Genomic DNA, 24,651 nt, shown 5'->3' on the forward strand with positions numbered 1-24,651 from the left:
TCGGTTGGAGATGTATGTTTTCCACGAGTGGGGTGGCTTTTCCAGCCAGGCTAGCACGATTTCCGAATCGGACCACATGATTAATTTTTTTTGACTTAGGCCGAGATGGGGACTGATATTTTAAATAGCCGTGGCACCGCCCACTGTGATAAAATCAATTTTACAAATATTATTAATCATAAATCAAAAATCGTTAAACTTATCGTAACAAAATTCAGCAGAGAGGTTGCCTTTACTATAAGGAATGCTTTGAAGAAAAATTTACGAAATCGGTTAAGGACCACGCCCACTTTTATATAAACGATTTTTAAAAGGGTCGTGGACGAATAAAATAAGCTATATCTTTTGCAAAGAAGAGCTATATATCAATTGTATTTCATATCCCAAGTGTATTTATAACAATAAATAGGAAAAACTTCAAATTTTAAAAAATGGGCGTGGCACCGCCCTTTTTATGACTAAGCAATTTTCTATGTTTCGGGAGCCATAACTCAAAGAAAAATTATCGGATCGTAATAAAATTGGGTAACAAATTTTTTCTATAGCCATATAAAATATTTTTTAAAAGGGGACCAGAATAATAAGCTATAACTTAGCAAAAAAGAGTTTTGAGTCAATGATATTTCACTTATCAAGTTTTATTGTAAGAGGACGGTGCCACGTGTTATGTAGAACAATGTCTACATATGCACATAGTATGTAAGTATGTACATATGAATATGCAAACGTACATTCAACATTATCAAATATATGTACCTATGCAGATATCATGATAACAAGATTGATAAGAGCATCTGCACATTCATATAATTTCATTCATACATACATATGTACATACCTACATCTGCACACGATTAAATTACGAACACACACTACATACCTATGTACATACATGAGTGACATCATGATAACGAGATTGATAAAAACATCTACAAATTCTTATATGTAATTCTCTGATATGTATGTACAAATGCGTGTTTGCTAAAATCAAAAGAAACGCATGCCCTACATATCTACATAATGAATGTATGTATGTTAAAATGTTCTAACCATCTGATCTTCTATACAAATATATGTACCTACGTACGTTTGTAATTCCACACAAAACTTCATCCTCGACGCTATGGCTAAAAAATAACAAACACACATTAAATACATGTGTCTTGACATAAATAATAAAATATATAAATTATTATTTTATTTATGGTCACACATGTATGTAGATATATGTGAATGTATGTAGATATATGTGAATCAATAGATTAATATGCAGACAGTTGAAGGCCAAGATTTTAAAGGGCCCGTCATGGCATACACTGCAAATATGTAAATCTTAAACCAGGCAAATGAAAGTGCAAATCATACATAAAGAGGGATAAATGCGATGGATGGTGGGATGCAAAAGGATAGTGGTTTTTAATATTTTTAAACCAGGTGAAGTGGTGAATTACCATTCAACAATTTCAAACCTTCCACCCAAATTAAACCTACCTACCCACACTCCTACTTTTCAATTTAGTACTTGTTACTTTAATAGCAAAGTATCAATACAAGCATAATATGCATTAATAAAGGGGCCCATTAAGCGCCTTACAAAAACACTGCCAAATCTCATCTAAAAATGGCAAGTTGTAGAAGCTCATAAGGGTGTTCATGAATAAGCGCCAACTTGAAATTTTGCATATTGATGAATGTAGTGTAAAACTGTTAATGGAAAATGTCAAAAAATATTATGCTATATTGCACAATGATTTTGGGGTTTCCGTTCTTGACGTTGCTATCATATAAATATGTAGAGTTACTGAGCATTAAACAAATTTTGGTTTTTGAATTTTCTCTCAAAAGTATGATGAAAAAAATGTATTTACCTATAACATACCTTAGGGCGAGACCACTAGTCTTAATGTCTGATAAATTCAACCATATATACGGTAAGAAAAAATTCTGATTATTCTTTAGATACAAAAACGGTCATTGTATTTGGGAAATTCACCTAGAGGAGAGGGATTCATACACAATTTTTCACATTTAGACAATAAATTTTTGACTGCTGTATAAAATGGGCATATTTGTATATGTCTTTATAAGGCAAAATCAATTAATTGCAGAAAAATTAACAAAACAAAAAAATTTGTTTTCACAAAGCCAAATGTGCAGGTTACACTTGCGCATAGAGTGAATACCCCTAACTTTGTTCGAGACCAAAAATTGTAAAAATTTAAAATTGTGATTCCTTCAAAGAGCTGTGTTGTCACATTTCAGCTCGGTGTCTCAGAAAAGGAGTTATGTTGCCACTTTTCATTCAACAACTTCAACAAATTTGCTTGATTTTTCGCATTTTTGTTGAAAGTTGAGAAGAAAACTTTTCTGATGGCATTTGCAAAGACAATTATAAATGGAAGACTGGCTGACGCCAATGAATATACATATGTCCATTTGTATGGTATTGTTTTGTATTTTTAGATTATTGCTTTTGATTAGCGATTGGCATCTTCTGCAGCGCAGAGAATGGTTTGTTTTTGTATATCATAAATATGTATGTATGTATATATGTATGGGTTAGACGGTTTTGAATTTTTACAGCATAGCTATAAGAAGGGGTTGTTGGACGAAGTTTTGTTTACGCACGCACGTATATATGCATGTATGTACGGTTATATATAGAGATCAGCCGGTTCGAACTTTGAGTATCAACCAGTCATGCGTATGAATAGGGTTTGTTTTGATTTCAACCACACCATGCTTATGATTACATATGTATACAGCGTTGGCAAGGGAAGTGGTTGTTAGAAGATGTATGTATGTAGCTTTGTTTATAAACGTTATTTTATTATACTCAGTTGAGCAGAGCTCACAGAGTATATTAAGTTTGATTGGATAACGGTTGGTTGTACATATATAAAGGAATCGAGATAGATATAGACTTCCATATATCAAAATAATCAGGATCGAAAAAAAATTTGATTGAGCCATGTCCGTCCGTCCGTCCGTCCCTTCACACGATAACTTGAGTAAATTTTGAGGTATCTTCATGAAATTTGGTACGTAGATTCCTGGGCACTCATCTCAGATCGCTATTTAAAATGAACGATATCGGACTATAACCACGCCCATTTTTTCGATATCGAAAATTTCGAAAAACCGAAAAAATGCGATAATTCATTGCCAAAGGCGGATAAAGCGATGAAACTTGGTAGGTGGGTTGATGTTATGACGTAGAATAGAAAATTAGTAAGATTTTGGACAATGGGCGTGGCACCGCCCACTTTTACAAGAAGGTAATTTAAAAGTTTTGCAAGCTGTAATTTGGCAGTCGTTGAAGATATCATGATGAAATTTGGCAGGAACGTTACTACTATTACTATATATGTGCTAAATAAAAATTAGCAAAATTGGATGAAGAGCACGCCCACTTTTTAAAAAAATTTTTTTTTAAATTCAAATTTTAACAAAAAATTTAATATCTTTACTTTATATAAGTATATTAAGTCAGAATTCAACTCCAGTAATGATATGATGCAACAAAATACAAAAATAAAAGAAAATTTCAAAATGGGCGTGGCTCCGCCCATTTTCATTTAGTTTGTCTAGAATACTTTTAATGCCATAAGTCGAACAAAAATTTACCAATCCTTCTAAAATTTGGTAGAAGCATAGGCTCTATGACGGTAAGTGTTTTCTGTGAAAATGGGCGAAATCGGTGGAAGACACGCCCAGTTTTTATACACAGTCCACCGTCTGGCCTTCCTCTCGGCCGTTAACACAATAACTTGAGCAAAAACCGATATATCTTTACTAAACTTAGTCCACGCACTTATCTGAACTCACTTTATATTGGTATAAAAAATGGCCGAAATCCGACCATAACCACGCCCACTTTATCGATATCGAAAATTACGAAAAATGAAAAAAATGCCATAATTCTATACCAAATACGAAAAAAAGGATGAAACATGGTAATTGGATTGGTTTATTGACGCAAAATATAACTTTGGAAAAAACTTTGTAAAATGGGTGTGACACCTACCATATTAAGTAGAAGAAAATGAAAAAGTTCTACAAGGCGAAATCAACAGCGTTTGGAATCTTGGCAGGAATACTGTTAGTGGTATTGCATATATAAATAAATTAGCAGTACCCGACAGATGATTTTCTGGATCACCTGGTCCACATTTTGGTCGATATCGCGAAAACGCCTTCACATATACATATAAGGGCTACTCGCTTTTAAAACCCTCATTAATACCTTTAGTTTGATATCCATATCGTACAAACACATTCTAGAGTCACCCCTGGTCCACCCTAATGGCGATATCTCGAAAAGGCGTCCACCTATAGACCTAATGCCCTCTCCCTCCTAAAATGGTCAGTAACACCTTTCCTTTGATACCCATATCGTACAAACATTCTAGAGTCACCCCTGGCCCACCCTAATGGCGATATATCGAAAAGTTGTCCACCTATAGACCTAATGCCCACTCCCTCTTAAAATGCTCAGTAATACCTTTCGTTTGATACCCATATCGTACAAAGATTCTAGAGTCACCCTTGGTCCACCTTTATGGCGATATCTCGAAAAGGCGTCCACCTATAGAACTAAGGATTACTCCCTTTTAAAATACTCATTACCACCTTTCATTTGATACCCATATCGTACAAACACATTCTAGAGTCACCCCTGGCCCACCTTAATGGCGATATCTCGAAAAGGCGTCCACCGATAGACCTAAGGCCCGCTCCCTCTTAAAATGCTCAGTAACACCTTTCATTTGATACCCATATCGTACAAACATTCTAGAGTCACCCCTGGCCCACCCTAATGGCGATATATCGAAAAGTTGTCCACCTATAGATCTAATGCCCACTCCCTCTTAAAATGCTCTGTAACACCTTTCGTTTGATACCCATATCGTACAAAGATTCTAGAGTCACCCTTGGTCCACCTTTATGGCGATATCTCGAAAATGCGTCCACCTATAGAACTAAGGATTACTCCCTTTTAAAATACTCATTACCACCTTTCATTTGATACCCATATCGTACAAACACATTCTAGAGTCACCCCTGGCCCACCTTATTGGCGATATCTCGAAAAGGCGTCCACCGATAGACCTAAGGCCCGCTCCCTCTTAAAATGCTCAGTAACACCTTTCATTTGATACCCATATCGTACAAACATTCTAGAGTCACCCCTGGCCCACCCTAATGGCGATATATCGAAAAGTTGTCCACCTATAGACCTAATGCCCTCTCCCTCCTAAAATGCTCAGTAACACCTTTCGTTTGATACCCATATCGTACAAACATTCTAGAGTCACCCCTGGCCCACCCTAATGGCGATATATCGAAAAGTTGTCCACCTATAGACCTAATGCCCACTCCCTCTTAAAATGCTCAGTAACACCTTTCGTTTGATACCCATATCGTACAAAGATTCTAGAGTCATCCTTGGTCCACCTTTATGGCGATATCTCGAAAAGGCGTCCACCTATAGAACTAAGGATTACTCCCTTTTAAAATACTCATTACCACCTTTCATTTGATACCCATATCGTACAAACACATTCTAGAGTCACCCCTGGTCCACCTTTATGGCGACATCCCTAAATGGCGTCCATCCATAGATCTATGGCCTACTCTCTCTTAAAATACTCTTAAATACCTTCCATTTCATACACATGTCATACAACCACATTCCAGGGTTACCTAGGTTCATTTTCCTACATGGTGATTTTCCTTATTTTGTCTCCATAGCTCTCAACTGAGTATGTAATGTTCGGTCACACCCGAACTTAGCCTTCCTTACTTGTTTTTATTTAAATGTTCTTTATTTTTATACCTTTCATGAAAATGAAATGGTATATTAATTTCGTCACGAAACCGAAAATTGTAAGTCCTTAAAGGAAAATAGATAGACCCACCATTAAGTATACCGAAATAATCAGGTTGAAGAGCTGAGTTGATTTAGCCATGTCCGTCTGTCCGTCTGTCCGTCTGTCTGTTTGTATGCAAACTAGTCCCTCAATTTTTGAGATATCTTGATAAAATTTGGTGAGCAGGTGTATTTGGGTGTCCGATTAGACATTTGTCGGAACCGACCGGATCGGACCACTTTAGCATATATCCTCCATACAACCGATTTTTCAGAAAAAGAGGATTTTTGTAATATCTTACCCAATTTAACAGATTGAAGCTTCAACCTTCACCATATACTTTCGTATATTGCACATATTGTTGCCAGAAAAAATTTATGAGATCGGTCGTATATATAGTATATATCCCCTACAACCGATTGTTCAGATAAGGAACTTTTCGTAATTACTGCCCTATTTTAAGAGCTAGAGGCTTCAAATTTCAGCGAATGCTTACGTATATAGCATATATTGTTGTCTGAAAAAATTATAAAGATCGGTGGTATATATAGTATATATATGGTGGTATATATAGTATATATATATAGTATATATATATATATTTTCGCAAATTTTAGCCCCATTTTAACGGCTAGAAGCTTCAAATTTCACCGAATATTTACTTATATAGCATATATTGTTGTCTGAAAAGATCATAGTGATCGGTTGTATATATAGTATATATCTCATACAACCGATTGTTCAGATAAGAAACTTTTCGCAATTTCTACCCCATTTTAACAGCTATAAGCTTAAAATTTCACTGATTGCTAACGTATATAGCATATATTGTTGTCTGAAAAAATCATAGAGATCGGTTGTATATATAGTATATATCTCATACAACCGATTGTTCAGATAAGAAACTTTTCGCAATTTCTACCCCATTTTAACAGCTAGAAGCTTCAAATTTCACCAACTGCTTACGTGTATAGCATATATTGATGTCTGAAAAACTCATTGAGATCGGTGGTATACATAGTATATATCTCATACAACCGATTGTTCAGATAAGAAACTTTGCGCAATTTCTGCCCCGTTTTAACAGTTAGAAGCTTCAAATTTCACAAAATGCTTTCGTATATAGCATATATTGTTGTCTGAAAAAATCATAGAGATCGGTGGTATATATATTATATACTTCATATAAACTGTCATATTGCCCCCTTTTTTACGGCTAGAAGCTTCAAGATTCATCAAATTTCATCAAATAGTTACGTTTACGTCATATATTTTTGAAATACGTGATTCGTAGCCATAGTTTTTACATGCAGACCACAAAAAACGTGAAGCTTTGCATCCTCACACAGATGGCCTACCTATTTTTATAACTTTCATGAAAATGAAATGGTATATTAATTTCGTCACGAAACCGAAAATTGTAAGTCCTTAAAGGAAAATAGATAGACCCACCATTAAGTATACTGAAATAATCAGGTTGAAGAGCTGAGTTGATTTAGCCATGTCCGTCTGTCCGTCTGTCCGTCTGTCTGTTTGTATGCAAACTAGTCCCTCAATTTTTGAGATATCTTGATAAAATTTGGTGAGCAGGTGTATTTGGGTGTCCGATTAGACATTTGTCGGAACCGACCGGATCGGACTACTATAGCATATATCCTCCATACAACCGATTTTTCAGAAAAAGAGTATTTTTGTAATATCTTATCCAATTTAACAGATTGAAGCTTCAAACTTCACCATATACTTTCGTATATTGCACATATTGTTGCCTGAAAAAATTTATGAGATCGGTCGTATATATAGTATAAATCCCCCACAACCGATTGTTCAGATAAGGAACTTTTCGTAATTACTGCCCTATTTTAAGAGCTAGAGGCTTCAAATTTCAGCGAATGCTTACGTATATAGCATATATTGTTGTCTGAAAAAATCATAAAGATCGGTGGTATATATAGTATATATATGGTGGTATATATAGTATATATATATAGTATATATATATATATTTTCGCAAATTTTAGCCCCATTTTAACAGCTAGAAGCTTCAAATTTCACCGAATATTTACTTATATAGCATATATTGTTGTCTGAAAAAATCATAGAGATCGGTTGTATATATAGTATATATCTCATACAACCGATTGTTCAGATAAGAAACTTTTCGCAATTTCTACCCCATTTTAACAGCTATAAGCTTCAAATTTCACTGATTGCTTACGTATATAGCATATATTGTTGTCTGAAAAAATCATAGAGATCGGTTGCATATATAGTATATATCTCATACAACCGATTGTTCAGATAAGGAACTTTTCGCAATTTCTACCCCATTTTAACAGCTAGAAGCTTCAAATTTCACCAACTGCTTACGTGTATAGCATATATTGATGTCTGAAAAAATAATTGAGATCGGAGGTATACATAGTATATATCTCATACAACTGATTGTTCAGATAAGAAACTTTGCACAATTTCTGCCCCGTTTTAACAGTTGGAAGCTTCAAATTTCACAAAATGCTTTCGTATATAGCATATATTGTTGTCTGAAAAAATCATAGAGATCGGTTATATATATATTATATACTTCATATAAACTGTCATATTGACCCCTTTTTTACGGCTAGAAGCTTCAAGATTCATCAAATTTCATCAAATAGTTACGTTTACGTCATATATTTTTGAAATACGTGATTCGTAGCCATAGTTTTTACATGCAGACCACAAAAAACGTGAAGCTTTGCATCCTCACACAGATTACCTACCTATTTTTTATATTATATTTATCTTAAAAATCGTTTAGATATGTTCAAATTTCACCAAATGCTTACGTGTATAGCATATATTGTTGTCTGAGAAAATCATAGATACCGGTGGTATATATAGTATATATCCCATACAACCGATTGTTCAGATAAGAAACTTTGCGCAATTTCTTCCCCATTTTAACAGTTATAAGCTTCAAATTTCACCGATTGCTAACGTATATAGTATGTATTGTTGTGTCAAAAAATCATAGAGATCGGTGATATATATAATATATATATGATGGTATATATAGTATATATATATAGTATATATATATTTTTTTACGATTTCGGCCCCATTTTAACAGCTAGAAGCTTCAAATTTCACCAACTGCTTACGTGTATAATAGCATATATTGATTTCTGAAAAAATCAGTGAGATCGGTGGTACACATAGTATATATCTCATACAACCGATTGTTCAGATAAGAAACTTTGCGCAATTTCTGCCCCGTTTTAACAGTTAGAAGCTTCAAATTTCACAAAATGCTTACGTATATAGCATATATTGTTGTCTGAAAAAATCATAGAGATCGGTCGTATATATATTATATACTTCATATAAACTGTCATTTTGACCCCTTTTTTACGGCTAGAATCTTCAAAATTCATCAAATTTCATCAAACAGTTATGTTTTCGTCATATATTTTTGAAATACGTGATTCGTAGTCATAGTTTTTACACGCAGACCACAAAAAACCTGAAACTTTGCATCCTCACACGAAGTACCTACCTGTTTTTTATTTTATATTTATCTTAAAAATCGTTAAGGTATGTAGATCTGTTCACTATATATTTCTTATCTTATACATCCGATTATTCGGAGATTACGAACGGGATAAGATTATTGTTCAGCCCCATTCATGAAAGGTATGAAGTCTTCGGCACAGCCGAAGACAGTCCCGTTCTTACTTGTTATTTATTTATTTTTATAATTTGATGTTTGATAAAGGGATTTTAAATTCACAATATTTTTATACATATCTATGAAAACTGAATATCAAAGCAAAGTATATTAACATATTTCACATAAATTACATACATAGGTATTTTTGAAAGTTGGCATATGTATTGTATATTGTGGTTTACAAATTATATAATTTATTATATATTTGTTGCATAAATATTGTGCATGCTCTTTTGCATAAAATTACATTTCCAAAGCATGTAAATTTTGGTTGCCATTATTATGATTTGCCATCGGAAAAACGCAACACTTCCCTCTGATTAATTAAATTGACCTATTATATAATTTATTTATGTAAGGTCATACAACCTTTCAATATTCCATAGATATTGTACATAAATATTCTAAGTAGTATTTGTGCAAATGTATTAACATGCCATTTTGCATGAAAATTGCATTTTCTAAGCATTTGTACGTAAACAAAACTTCAAAAAGCTCATATGCAGAAAATAACTCAATGTCACTAATTTTTACTTCTTCTCTACTTAATTTTCGTCAGGCGAAACAAAAAATATGAGAACAATTTACGAAAAATTGGAAGAGACGGAATGGCCGAGCCCAAGAAATAGGTACATTGGCAAATTGAAGTTCTGCCCGACATTCACAGCTGGTGCCTCTTATTTTCTACTCTCTTTGGTTTAATGATCCAAAAATTCCATCACACTTACAAGGAACGGAACGACATGTTCAATTACTAGCTAGCGTTTCCAAACGGTTTATACGGGAAAATGTAGAGGCTGTTATGGCGACGACATTAGAGAGCCGTGCGAAATTGCCCAGACTTGAAAGTAAAAAAGACTTCAAACAATAATTTTTTTTAGTTTCTTTTCTATAACTCACTTAAATTAATTTTTTCATTTACATATGTTCTGACTAAATAAATTTCTTAAGAGAAAAAATAGATATTATTATAAATAAATAATAAATATTATTATAAATAAATAAATAAAAATAAAGAAAAAACATATCCATTTAGCTGATTTTTTCATGTAAAGTGCAATACCGGCGATTTTTTGAAATGTTTGTATGGTGAACCCACAGGGGGGTTCCAGGGGGTGTGCCACTGACATCGTTGGGTCGAGCATCCAAAGTTAGTGGGGGTCGGTCATACATTTGGACTCGATTGGAGCACTCTAAATGGGTCAAAGTGGTATTTTTCAAAATTTGCCCCTACCCAAAAGTTCGACCCAAATTGGGGGACATCATAATTCGTTTTAGAGGTATGGTTCCTTCGGCAAAGTTTCTTATTTTGATCCCTAGAATATGATTTTCACAGAGCAATGGGCGATTCTTTTGCCTCCCCACAAATCATCCCGGCGTAGTATGTATATATTTAGTGTTATGGTATGTATATATTTAATGTTAGGGCTGTGAGTAGGTTATTGTGACGTAGCAATTTGCTACGTTACAGTCCCCCTCCCACTTCAGGGGAAAAAAAGCTTCGGCATTCGGGAGTTTGTGGCCTTAAGGCATGCACTGCCGTGGACCAAGTGGTCCCGGTATATTTTTCCACTTTGGCGGTGGCGCGGCCGACGTACGTGTGTGTATTTGTTGTCCGGTATTTTCCTTTATTCATATATTTACTTATATATATATATATTATTTTTGTTTTTTTTTTCCAAACTTGTATATGATTCAGTATAAAAAACATTGTTCATTGTATTGTTATTATTTATTTTTGTTTATGTAAAACAAAAATTCGTCTTTTAGCTTAGTACTAATTAATTTAAATTCATGTGTAAGTCTCCTGTTTTGCTTTTGTAGGAGTGTTTGTATAAAGTTGTACATTTTGTTTGAAAGGTATTTTGTAGTAAAAAAAAAATGGGTATATATTTGAACAATATTTTTTTCCAGTTTTAGAGGTAAATGTTTATGATATATATATTACGTACAATCATTCATAAAAAATAATTGTTTTCAACTTACATTTAAAATTGTTAACAAAAAAGTTTTGTGGCAATGATTTTCTCAAGCTAACAATAAAGTCGCAACAACATATTATACGATTTGAAGAATGGTGTGTGTTTTGCGGGGCAGTGGACCCGGGGAAGTCGGGCGTGTGCGTTGCAAATAAAAGAAATAAAACACCGAATTAGTATCAAAACAATAACAATTTATTCACTATGTACAGAAGATGTGGTTATTAATTATCAAGGGTTCGCTAAGGTGAAAGTTCAAAACACAAAAGGTGTGCAAGAGTACACTCGCGGTATGTAATGAAGGGGCCTAATCAATTCCAACTCAAAGTATTGGGTAAAGAAAGAATTAATTAAACGTACGCTTCACTATGCACAAATAATTACTTGCAATATTAATTCCCGGAATTTAAGATGGGAATTAATTTAATGCACAAGGATGAAAATAATTATTTGCACACACTTCAACATACAACTTATTACCGCGTACAATATGCACTTGGCACATTCAAATTCATACGAATGAATTGCAAAAAAAGGCAAATTGAAAATTAAAGTTATGTGACAATGGCTAGGAGCCAAAATTGTACAAAATAAATTCAAGAGGCAACTCAGATTTTTAACATTAATTATTTTCAAATCTTAATTCACTGACACTCGCACTGTATAAAATGGCTGATTTAAATAACTCACTTTTTTTCTTACTCACCTGGGGCTGGCTGCTGGCACTTTGACGTTCCAAATAGAAAAGAAGGTTCAAAACCGCGAACAAGTCCGCGGCACCTGCCGATAGCTAACTTTCGTTGAGTTTTTCCCCTTCAAAGTTAGCTCTCGGCTGGTGTTAGCCGTTACCGGTAATAATAATAAATAAATAACTAATGTGCGTGTTAGGGTGGTCCGAAATATTTAGGCTGGTGGCCTAAACATGCCGGCCCCCTTGCGGCGAGCAACTTGAAACTCGGTGAGTACGCCAGCAACCTTCCCAAGGCGGGATAAACTAAATAAATTTAAACAAGTAAGAACGGGACTGTCTTCGGCTGTGCCGAAGACTTCATATCTTTCATGAATGGGGCTGAACAATAATCTTATCCCGTTCGTAATCTCCGAATAATCGGATGTATAAGATAAGAAATATATAGTGAACTGATCTGCATACCTTAACGATTTTTAAGATAAATATAAAATAAAAAACAGGTAGGTACTTTGTGTGAGGATGCAAAGTTTCTGGTTTTTTGTGGTCTGCGTGTAAAAACTATGACTGCGAATCACGTATTTCAACAATATATGACGTAAACGTAACTATTTGATGAAATTTGATGAATTTTGAAGCTTCTAGCCGTAAAAAGGGGGCAAAAATTGAGTTTATATGGGGTATATAATATATATACCACCGATCTCTATGATTTTTTCAGACAACAATATATGCTATACACGTAAGCATTTGGTGAAATTTGAAGCTTCTAGCTGTTAAAATGGGGAAGAAATTGCGCAAAGTTTCTTATCTGAACAATCGGTTGTATGGGATATATACTATATATACCACCGGTATCTATGATTTTCTCAGACAACAATATATGCTATACACGTAAGCATTTAGTGAAATTTGAACATATCTAAACGATTTTTAAGATAAATATAAAATAAAAAATAGGTAGGTAATCTGTGTAAGGATGCAAAGCTTCACGTTTTTTGTGGTCTGCATGTAAAAACTATGACTACGAATCACGTATTTCAAAAATATATGACGTAAACGTAACTATTTGATGAAATTTGATGAATTTTGAAGCTTCTAGCCGTAAAAAAGGGGCAAAAATGAGAGTTTATATGAAGTATATAATATATATACCACCGATCTCTATGATTTTTTCAGACAACAATATATGCTATATACGTAAGCATTTTGTGAAATTTGAAGCTTCTAGCTGTTAAAACGGGGCAGAAATTGCGCAAAGTTTCTTATCTGAACAATCGGTTGTATGAGATATATACTATATATACAACCGATCTCTATGATTTTTTCAGACAACAATATATGCTATATACGTAAGCAATCGGTGAAATTTGAAGCTTATAGCTGTTAAAATGGGGTAGAAATTGCGAAAAGTTTCTTATCTGAACAATCGGTTGTATGAGATATATACTATATATACAACCGATCTCTATGATTTTTTCAGACAACAATATATGCTATATACGTAAGCAATCGGTGAAATTTGAAGCTTATAGCTGTTAAAATGGGGTAGAAATTGCGAAAAGTTCCTTATCTGAACAATCGGTTGTGGGGGATATATACTATATATACGACCGATCTCATCAATTTTTTCAGGCAACAATATGTGCAATATACGAAAGTATATGGTGAAGTTTGAAGCTTCAATCTGTTAAATTGGGTAAGATATTACAAAAATCCTCTTTTTCTGAAAAATCGGTTGTATGGAAGATATATGCTATAGTGGTCCGATACGGTCGGTTCCGACAAATGTCTAATCGGACACCCAAATACACCCGCTCACCAAATTTTATCAAGATATCTCAAAAATTGAGGGACTAGTGTGCATACAAACAGACAAACGGACAGACGGACATAGCTAAATCAACTCAGCTCTTCAACCTGATTATTTCGGTATACTTGATGGTGGCTCTATCTATTTTCGTTTAAGGACTTACAATTTTCGGTTTCGTGACGAAATTAATATACCATTTCATTTTCATGAAAGGTATAAAAATATGAGACGTATGTATAGTAGGATCGTAAGTACGATCTCCGGCGGACATCCGTGCTCGCAGTAATGCAGCCTCGCTGAACTGTGGATGAAAAAGAAAAGCGTTAGTATTCAAGTACGTGGGGTTGCTTGGTTTAAAATGCACCTTGTGGTATAGTTTACGGTTTTATAGTGGGTGGGCTCCGGACACGACGAGGCCGAATATTGTGGCTTGGGTGAGGAGCCCGCCGACAGTCGACGCGGGTGTGCCGCCGACCATAATATTGGCGTAGACGTCGGCGCCCAAAGTGAGCAACACTGGCGACGATCGGTAAAACGTCGGATCGCCCAGCTTCATGAACTGGAATGGGGCCGCTACCGACGGGTCCAGATTTGCTGTGGGGTTTAACCTGGCATAGTTTGCTATTACGGTGGCTTGGGTCGTGATCTTTCCCGCTACCCCATACTTTCCTCGAAGAACGATGGTGCACCTCGACAGACGTGCGGTATTGTTACGCTCCAGGTGTAGATCCTTGCACAAATTGGCATCGATAATGCTGGTGGGAGCGCAGGCATCTAACAGGGCGCGGACCAGGTGTAAACGGCCCCCTGCCTCAATTCGGACTATGGCTGTCGGCGCGATGGCGATCAATGCTCGAGTTATAGTCGGTGCCGCTAAATTATCCCGGAGTCGACCACTTCTGAAGCCGGCTGGGGTTGTTGTTTGGCGCGCGAGGGTGGTTGTGGTACCCTCCTTGCGTGGTTGATACGGGGCCGCTCTGCCAGTAGAGAGTCGGGTCGAGCGGAACGGACGCGGCTCCGCGCCGCCCCGGCGCCCACTGGCATTGCGGTGCGATGGGCGGAAAGGACGGGTCTCCGCGCCATCCCCGTGTTCCATGTGTCGCTGATAGCTTTTCTGCTTCTCATGCTGAAGCAGCGGTCGGAAGGATCGTGCTTCTCCACTGGCCGTTGGGGCGATGGCTAAGGCGGCTGCACCTCTCGTGAACTCTTCCATCTCCTTCTCCTCCTCTTCCACCTGTTGGGCCCACGATCGTGTGTCCTCGGTGATGTTGATCGATAGCACCTCGTCGCTTTCGTCGTCGTCGCGCTCTTCGCAAGGGATCGGGCGTGGCCGTGCTTGCTCGTCCTCCATGTGAAGCGTAGTGTGGTGTGGTTCACGGCAGCGGTGGCAACGGTCGTTGCTAGGGCATATCTCTAACCGATGGAACGGCGATAGGCAATTGGGGCAGTGCCGGCGTATAAGGACGGCCCGGGGGCGTTCTTCTGCCGACATTCCCCTGTACCGCGGGCATAGCCGTATGCCGTGGTTCTTCTGGCACAACCGGCAGGAGACGGTGAAGGAGTCAACGCGTTGCTCCGTCTTGGTGCGTTTGACCGAGAAACCCGTCATTCTGGAACGGGAACTTGTTATTATTTGTTTTGCATTTTAAGGGAGTTGGGTGGCGTATGGGCGGAGAGTAGAGGCTTAATTGGTCGAGCTTGTGGTTGGCGTACTCGGGATAAAGGGTTGTGTGGAACGAATAATCTTATTAAGTTATTCTGTCGATGTAATGATGGGTTTGTAGTGGTTGAAACCACTGTTATATTTAATATAATTTTATTGAGATACGCCTAAAGGTATCTTTAATTTTGGTAAATATCCTCATCATAATGAAATTCTGATATCGAAAGCAGTCATTTTTTGGCGTTTGCCTAATACAGGCAATATGCGGTAATATACGCTACATTTGTGTAGCAGATGGTATCACGAGTTACCCGTGTATTTTCACGGCTCCTTGTAGTTGCCCTACAAAAATTTGGTCACAAAACTCACCCACGCCGATACAAATGTGGCTGTGAATATAACCTATGAATCCCTGTAAAATGACTGGTCAAATGACGTCGTGCATATAAATGTGCGACAAATGTAAAGAGGCCTTTACTCGCTGTCTGGGAACACTCTTTGTGTTGATTTGGGCCATGTTGTGTGAGAATCACAAATTGTGGTGTGTTTGTTGATTTCAACACAACCCTGGTGGGAATAGCCTACACTAACGAGTGTGGCAATTTGTAGAGCTGTCAGCTGTTCACTCTTCCAATCGTTGGAATGTGACAGCTGTGCGGTGCTGCCCATTGCAATGTAATTATACATAATGGTCATGTCAAGAAGGTATTAAGGGAAAACTCGCGTCGGAGTTCTGACGCGACATAAATTCATAGGCCTTTCTAAAAGTTTAATTTCTCCCTTATTTGTAGTATCGAAAGCATATAGGACACTCCTTTGTTCTTGCTTGGATTTCAAGCTAAAAGGACTGACGAAACTTTATCGGAACTTCAATACGCAAAGACAATTTCTATCATGAAAGCGAGACCACTATTGAGTGTGACATGTTTTTGTTTGTGTTTTACATTTTAATCATGCACAGATAAACCGCGAAAATTATTTTGGTCTCGAGTGGTTAACCCCCCTTTTTTTTTCTTTTTTTTGTTTCACAAGCAGGCTGATTTTGATTGTGTTTTTATGCCCAAATTTTCAAACTAAAAACTTTTCTCAAAAAAAGAAAGAAGAAAAAGGCGGCCGAATGTCAGGAAAACTATCGAAATACAACCTGGCGCGTGTGTTTTCAGTGAAACCAGGCTGTATCTTCAGGGTTTTCGTTAGTTGATTTTTTGTTCGGTTACTAACACTCGAGTTCGTTGGATCCCGCGGACCCGAGTTGTGATACTCTTTGGATCGCGTGCAATGTGCTTACTACGCAAGAACCAAAGAAACGAATGTCATCGAGTGGCAACCTTGATTCGTTCATTCAAAATGTTATTCATTCATGGAAATGAGTATAGAGACATTTTGAATGAATTTTCACTATGAAGAAAACTGGTGATGGGTAAGTATAAGGATGCCAGTATCGTTCCCTTTTTTTATAATTTTATAAATTTACTAATCTTTTATTCTTTTATTTCATTTCAGGTACTCTTTTTATTTCATTGCAGGTACACTGAAAGGGTGTCCAAATCATTGTCAATGGGGAATTGCACAAAGGTGGATGCCATCAATAAAGGTGATGGCAAGATCAATGAGAATTGTTGCGCTGATTACGTTATAGTAAAGCAAATGGCTCCCACAGGTATGCCAACTGTGGAGCCATATACTCGTTTTGTGAGCGTGGATGGTGGTGCTGATCGAGTTTTGTACTTTTTCACTGATGATGCAGATAAATTTCGGTTATTGGGTGGCGATCGTAAGGTAGCTTAGTGGCAGATTATCTTATGGATATAGTGAAAGGCTGTGGTATTGCTTTAAGTATGGGTTTGGTGCAAACAGCATACGCTGATGGTGGCTCCACTCATTATATTACCGATACATTGAAAGTGCCGGTGGCATGGGTACCTACTGGCGTAAAGCATTTACATCATAAAGCGTTACAATACGATATTGGTGTGTATTTTGAGGCCAATGGCCATGGTACTGTTATTTTCAGCGACAATGCCAAAAGTTTGATAAAAGCGGCGTCGGAAACGAATGCTCATGCTAACATGTTATTGCAGATAATAGATCTGATCAATGAAACTGTTGGTGACGCAATATCTGATATGCTGTTAGTTGAGACGATACTAAATCATAAAGGTTGGGATGTCAAGCAGTGGTGAGCCACATACGAGGATATGCCTAATCTACAATTGAAAATTAAGGTTCACGATCGGAATGTGATTAAAACACCGATGCGGAACGCGTTTGTGTAACACCTGTGGGTCTGCAAGAAGGCATCGACAAAGTGGTAGCCAACTATAAACGTGGACGCGCATTTGTGCGACCCTCTGGTACGGAAGATGTTGTTCGCGTTTATGCTGAAGCCGCTACAAAGAATGAAACAGAAAGCTTAGCTTATGAAGTATGCATTTTGGTGCAACAATTAGCTGGTGGTGTCGGACCTGAGCTTATACATCCTAGCAAGACAATAAGTGCTCACATCTAGACCTCATATATATTTCTTCTTTAACTGCTAATGTCGAATCGGTGTTGCCCTTTGCGGCGAAACGGTTTTTAAGCATTAAAATTCACGATTTGCATGCCTTTAAAGTGCCTACATGCATATGCCCTAATTAGTAATAATAAGTAGATGGTAATCGATGCGTTCATTTGCTTTCATCTGTTGTTGTTGTTGTAGTGATAAGGACGGTACCCTTTCGGTAACACGCACCATAAAGGTACTAGCCCGACCATCTCGGGAACGATTTGGTATGAATACATGAGACCTTCTAGGCCATACCGCTGTCCCGCTCCCTAGATCCATTTGGAGTTCAGGGCCGCCAGAGCCTCGCCTGTTAATGAAACAGAATTCGCCACTGGTAGGAGTGAGGTTGACATTGGGTTAGAGGAGCGCTGGAAACCTCTTTAAAGGGTTACGCTACCCCTTGAATCAATTTGGTAGTTTAGTCACCCCTTTCGGCAGGCATACCGACCGCGGTTGCATCGTTAGCCCCTTAACCCGCTGGGGCATTTGTTTTCATCTCTTTTCTAACTGTTCTGTTATTTTATTATTTTGTGACAGCAGCTGGATACCGGAACTTTGTTGGAAGTTACAGAAAAAGCGAAGGATGGGGCCATTATGCATGGTATTGCTATGCGCTCTAAAAGAAATTTTATTCCAGATGCTTTAAATTTCGCTCCATTCATTTTAATACCGTTCATTCCCACGTAAGGAATTTGAAAATGCTGTAAATTTATAAACCGTCATTAATCAGCTAATGCATAGTGTACAAATGGAATTAAAAAATATTCAAAACGCTTGACTGCAATGTGTCGCGTCCATTGCCAATACATTTCTTGAGTCGTTTTCCCAAAGCAGCCAACGTGGAAGATAACCATCATGCAATGGCCATATTTCCTCGAATTAACATCGATAGGGTACGATTTTGCATCATATAAGCCATCAAGGACTGCCGCTGCATCCCTATTTTTAGCTTTACATTTGCTGAAAGATAATTCAAATTACCAACTGGTTTCAACACCAACCACTGGACATCAACAGTTTCAATGGTAGGAGATAATTCGTCTAATTTCTTAGATTTATATTATTTATATATTATATTTTCGTAAAACTTAGGTAGCGAAGTACATACACTGCACGTTGGCAAGAGATGGCCGTCGAAATAGATGCAGCCCTAAGGTTGGAAGGCAATGCCAGCACTGGCGCTTCATCTCTTGCATATGCAATCCCAGTGGGCAATATGACGGCCTCCACTATAACGGTGCCCTGGAACGGTCTATGTGTGGTAAGAGGTGAGCTAATATGCACGTTTGTTATTGTATTTTTTATATTATTTTTAGTTTTGAAGTGAGTACTTAGGTTGTATGGTAGGATTTCAAAAAGGGGCTTGTGTAGTTTTATGGGTTTTAACTGTGGTCAATTTTTAGATTGAAACCCGTGGGTGTTCCCTCCCCTTTTTTTTTCCAAGCCGCGTTTGCGCCAACTAAAACGTCAGTAAACCTTTATGAATTTCTCTACATCTCGATGCAATTTGGTTACTCTTTCTGATTAGATAATGAGTTCATTGAACAAAGAGATAATCACTGAACCATATGAGTACTTTGATGATCGAAAACTGAATATAGTTCTCAATCATTTTTGGAGTCATATGCGAATCGAATATGTTTACTTTAGATGGTCAACGATTTTCTTTAGTCATTTTCCATTCAGCTTTCTGAATCTGCCCTGCTATCTTGATTGATTAATGAATATTCTACGTGTTAAAGTTTTACCTCTCATTGAAGATTTAATTTGGTCTGAGACATGAATCAGAAATGATTATTTAAGCATAATCACATTTAAGATACATTTTCTTCTCGACAATAAATTATCTTTTGAACCGAAAATACCTTTGAATATGAACGTTTTTAATCGTCCTGGAGCATGATGTGTGAATGTTTGAGTCGCTGGATATTCTGGTGGTGATATGAATAAAATTTTTTTTTTTTTTTTTTTTTGGGGGGTATGCGGTGGCAGATAGCTTATCTGCTTTAGGCTTCGGTTGGCCTCGTTCGTGGTGAACGAGAGCTGGGTTACGGGATTTGTTGGCCTCGTTCGGGGTGAAAGAGAGCTGGGTTACGGGATTTGTTGGTTATAACGGTTGGGAGTTACAAGTCTCCCTCACCCTCACTGGAGGGTGGTAGTAGGACCAATTTCGTGATTGGTCTGGTGGTTTGTCCTCTTGCCGTATCAAGTTCGACGACTCGAACTCGGTTATCGGGGCCATAATGGAGGTTGGCTATCCGACCTAGTCTCCATTCGTTGGGGGGCAGATTGTCCTCTTTAATGACGACTAAGTCCCCCTGTTTGAGATTCGATTGTGGATGCTTCCACTTAACGCGCTTCTGCAGTTCGGTGAGGTACTCCGTTTTCCACCGCTTGCAGAAGGTTTGATGCAGCGCCTTAAGTTTTTCCCATCGATTGACGAGTGAAGCGCGATTCTCGCTGACGTCAATCTCGGGTGGCGCTAGTAGGTGGCCCCCGACTAGGAAGTGCCCGGGGGTGAGTGGCTCCAGGTTGGACGGGTCATTGGAAGATGGGCTTAGGGGTCGGGAGTTGAGACAGGATTCAATCCTACACAGGAGGGTGCTAAACTCCTCTAGAGTAAATTTATGATCCAATGCGATCTTTTTGAAATGAGTTTTGAAACTCTTGACTCCCGCTTCCCACAGGCCGCCCATATGAGGAGCAGCTGCTGGTATGAAATGCCATGTAAGGGTTTGGTGGGCATATTTAGAGAGGGTTTGGTTGCGCGCATCAACGAGGAATGCCTTGACCTCTGAGCGGAGAGCCCTCGACGCACCGACAAAGTTCGTTCCGTTGTCGGAATAGAGGTTTTTCGGGCATCCTCGTCTGGAGACAAACCGACTAAATGCTGCTAGAAACGCGGCGGTGCTGAGGTCGCTAGTCGCCTCTAAGTGGATCGCCTTAGTCGCAAAGCAGACGAATAGGCAGACGTAACCCTTAGACATGCGGCATCCTCGTCCGCTGTAAGACTTTATGTCAAACGGTCCTGCGAAATCCACCCCGGTGTTGGTAAATGCCCTGCTAAAGGTAGTGCGTTCCGCAGGGAGGGTTCCCATGAGTTGCGTCGGGGAACGTTTGCGGAATAGCGTACAGGCCTTGCAGTTGTGTATGATGGATCGGATCATGTTTTTGACCCGAGGTATCCAATACTGCGTGCGTAGGAGCCGCAGCATTATTTGGTTTCCGCCATGTATGGAAATGGTGTGGACAAACTGGACCAGGAGACGGGTGAGTCGGCAGGCGTAAGGGAGGATTATCGGGTGACGCTCGTCGACGGGAACGTCCCTGGATGCGTTGAGGCGACCCCCCACCCGAAGGACATTATCTTCGTCGATAAAGGGGTTTAGAGAGAGAATCTCGCTTTTGGTCGCGATGGGTTTCCTAGTTCTCAGAGAGCTTATTTCTTCGGCATTGTGGTTGGTTTGGGATATCCTTATGAGGCGGCTAGTCGTAGCCTTGATTTCGTCGGGCGAGATCTGGTGAGACTCTGCTTTAAAGGACATTTTAGTTTTTGGACGTGTTCTATTCGAGAATCGTATAATGTAGGAGATTACCCGCAACGCTCTTGATAGATCGGAAAACCGATCAAGAATATCCTCGCTATTGTTGATGTTCGTTGCTACATGCACTTGTACTCGTTTTTCTTCGATGTTTGTGTGGTACTCCTGTTCGCCTTGAGATGGCCATTTTGCTTTGCCTTCTTGCAGCCAAGAAGGTCCCTGCCACCACAAAGAGTTGTCGACTAGGTCCGTGGCTGGAAGTCCTCTGCTGGCTAAGTCCGCTGGATTTGATGCGGACTCGACATGATGCCATGCTTTAGTTCCTACCTTCTCGACGATTTTCGTTACCCTGTGAGCTACAAATGTTGACCAGGAACAAGGGGGTTTTCGAATCCATGCGAGGACGATGGTCGAATCTGTCCATAGGTGCATGTTAAATGTGCCTAAGTTCAGGTTCTCCATCACATTTTCCAAAGTTTCAGCCAGCAAGACGGCACCGCATAACTCCAATCTTGGTAGTGAAATTGTTTTTACTGGTGCCACCCTCGTTTTCGCCATGAGTAGACTAACGTATGCCCTATCGTTGATCTTAGCTCGCACGTAAACCGTAGCCGCGTAGGCTTTTTCGGACGCGTCACAGAAACCGTGAATTTCTATATCGTTGGTTGGGGTGAAGTGCACCCACCGAGGTATACGAATCCGGTTAATGGCGGGGTACTCCTGCATAAAGGTTTGCCACCGATCTAAAGTGATTGTGGATACCGGTTCATCCCAATCCGTCCCCTCCAGCCAAATGTTCTGCATTAATATCTTAGCTACGATGATAACTGGAGCAAGCCAGCCTAACGGGTCGAAGAGTTTGGCGATGGCCGATAGGATCGCCCTTTTTGTTAAGATGTCTTGGTTTTCGATTGGTTTCGCTGTGAAATAGAAATAGTCGGAATGCGCGTTCCAACGGATGCCTAGGGTTTTTACCATGCTCGCGTCCTCGAATTCCAGAAAGTCTTCCGTAAGCCTGTGAGGTTTGGGTATGCCTTGTAGTATCCTACTGCAGTTGGATGTCCACTTTCGCAGAGGGAATCCTGCTGACTTTAATGCAGCTGTGATTTCATCGCGGGCCGCGATTGCTGCCTCGATGCTATGTCCCCCTGCAAGGACGTCATCGACGTACATACTGTTTCGCAAGATATGCGCTGCGGTTGGCAGAGACGCCTCGACGTCATCAGCAAGTTGATGTAGGGTTCTGATCGCTAGATAGGGGGCACAGTTTACCCCAAAGGTTACCGTGTTGAGCTCAAACACGCTGACAGGGTCCTCTGCTTTGAGTCGAAAAACTATTCTTTGGTATTGGGTTTGATTTTCCTTTACCCAAATTTGCCTGTACATCTTCTCAATGTCGCTGTTGAAGACGTACTTGTAGAATCTCCATCGGAGGAGCAGTATTGTTAAGTCGGATTGAAGTACTGGGCCGGTGTGTAGAATATCGTTCAGGCTTGTGCCATTGGATGTCGGGCATGACGCGTTGAACACGACCCTCACTTTAGTCGTTGTACTCTCCTCTTTGATAACCGCATGATGCGGCAAGAAGTAACAATCAGATGATTGTGGTGGCACTACGGTGTGCACCTTAGACATATGCCCTAACGTGACGTATTCTGTCAGTACCCTATTGTATTCCGTCTGTAGGGCCGGTGTCTTGGCTAGGCGTGTCTCGTTCCGATAGAACTGAGAGCAGACGCTCTTAAGAGATGGGCCCAAACAGAGCGTCTTTGGGAAGTCTTGTTTGAATGGAAGGGCGAGGGTATATCTTCCATCTGAATTCCTTTCCGTTGTGTTTTTATATAGTGCCTCACAATAGGCATTATCTTCGGTCAGCGCCTTTTTTGTAGGTACGTTTTCAAGTTCCCAGAAAGCGGCTAGCTGCTTGTCTAGGCTAATTTCATTGAAAAAGGATACTCGTGTATTGGTTGGGTGAGGTGCATCTGCACGACCGGTTAAAATCCAACCGAAGACGGTTTCTTGGGCGAGAAGCGTATTTAGGACGTTCTTCCGTATACCGTTTAGTATGATCTGGGGATAAATGTCGCCTCCAAGTATGAGGTCGACTGGTTCATTAATGAAGAACCTCTTATCCGCCAGAATCAGATCAGGGAATGCTTGCCGAGTCGTTGCGCTCACATGGCAAGTCGGAAGGTCCCCTGTTAATTGAGGCAGGACTAGGGCCACTGTATGGATGCTCACTAAGGGGTCTGTAAGCGAACCTAAGTTAATTGAGCATGATTCCTTTACCTGTGCCGATGGTGTATTATTTATTCCTGACACCTGCACATGCAAACGTTTGGACGGAAGGTTTATTCGCTTCTTTAGTCTTTCAGTTATGAAAGAGCATTCGGACCCAGAGTCTATCAGCGCTCTGGCGGAAAATTTCACCCCGTTGTAGATTATATGAACCCGCGCTGTTCCTAATAACACACCTTTAGTGGTGTTAGCATGACACGAAGAGACGTTATTAGCATTATCTTGTCTTTTTTCAGACTCCATCCTTGCCCTAGCCTGTTGTGATGTTGAAGGTGTATTATCGGTGGTGTTTTGAGTCCACCTTTGAGGAGTTGTCTTTGGTTGTGCTGTCGGAAGATGGAGCAAGGTGTTGTGCCTTGCATGGCACGTGCTGCAATTAAATTGGCTAGTGCATCGTGTCACGGTGTGTCCACCCGACAGACAATTCAGACAGTAACTATTGTTCTTGACAAATTCGATTTTCCCTGACGTAGACAACCTACGGAATTTTTGGCAATTTCGTAATTTGTGCTCCGTACTGTTGCACATCTTACAT

At 39.1% G+C, this 24,651-nt stretch overlaps 1 pseudogene; it reads left to right on the plus strand.

The window, feature by feature from the left end:
- Positions 1–24,651, plus strand: part of LOC137252801 (phosphoacetylglucosamine mutase pseudogene) — a 230,522-nt pseudogene that overhangs the window by 138,652 nt on the left and 67,219 nt on the right.

The sequence above is a fragment of the Eurosta solidaginis genome, chromosome 5, assembly GCF_040869045.1.
Source record: "Eurosta solidaginis isolate ZX-2024a chromosome 5, ASM4086904v1, whole genome shotgun sequence".
Taxonomy (NCBI): Eukaryota; Metazoa; Arthropoda; class Insecta; order Diptera; family Tephritidae; genus Eurosta; species Eurosta solidaginis.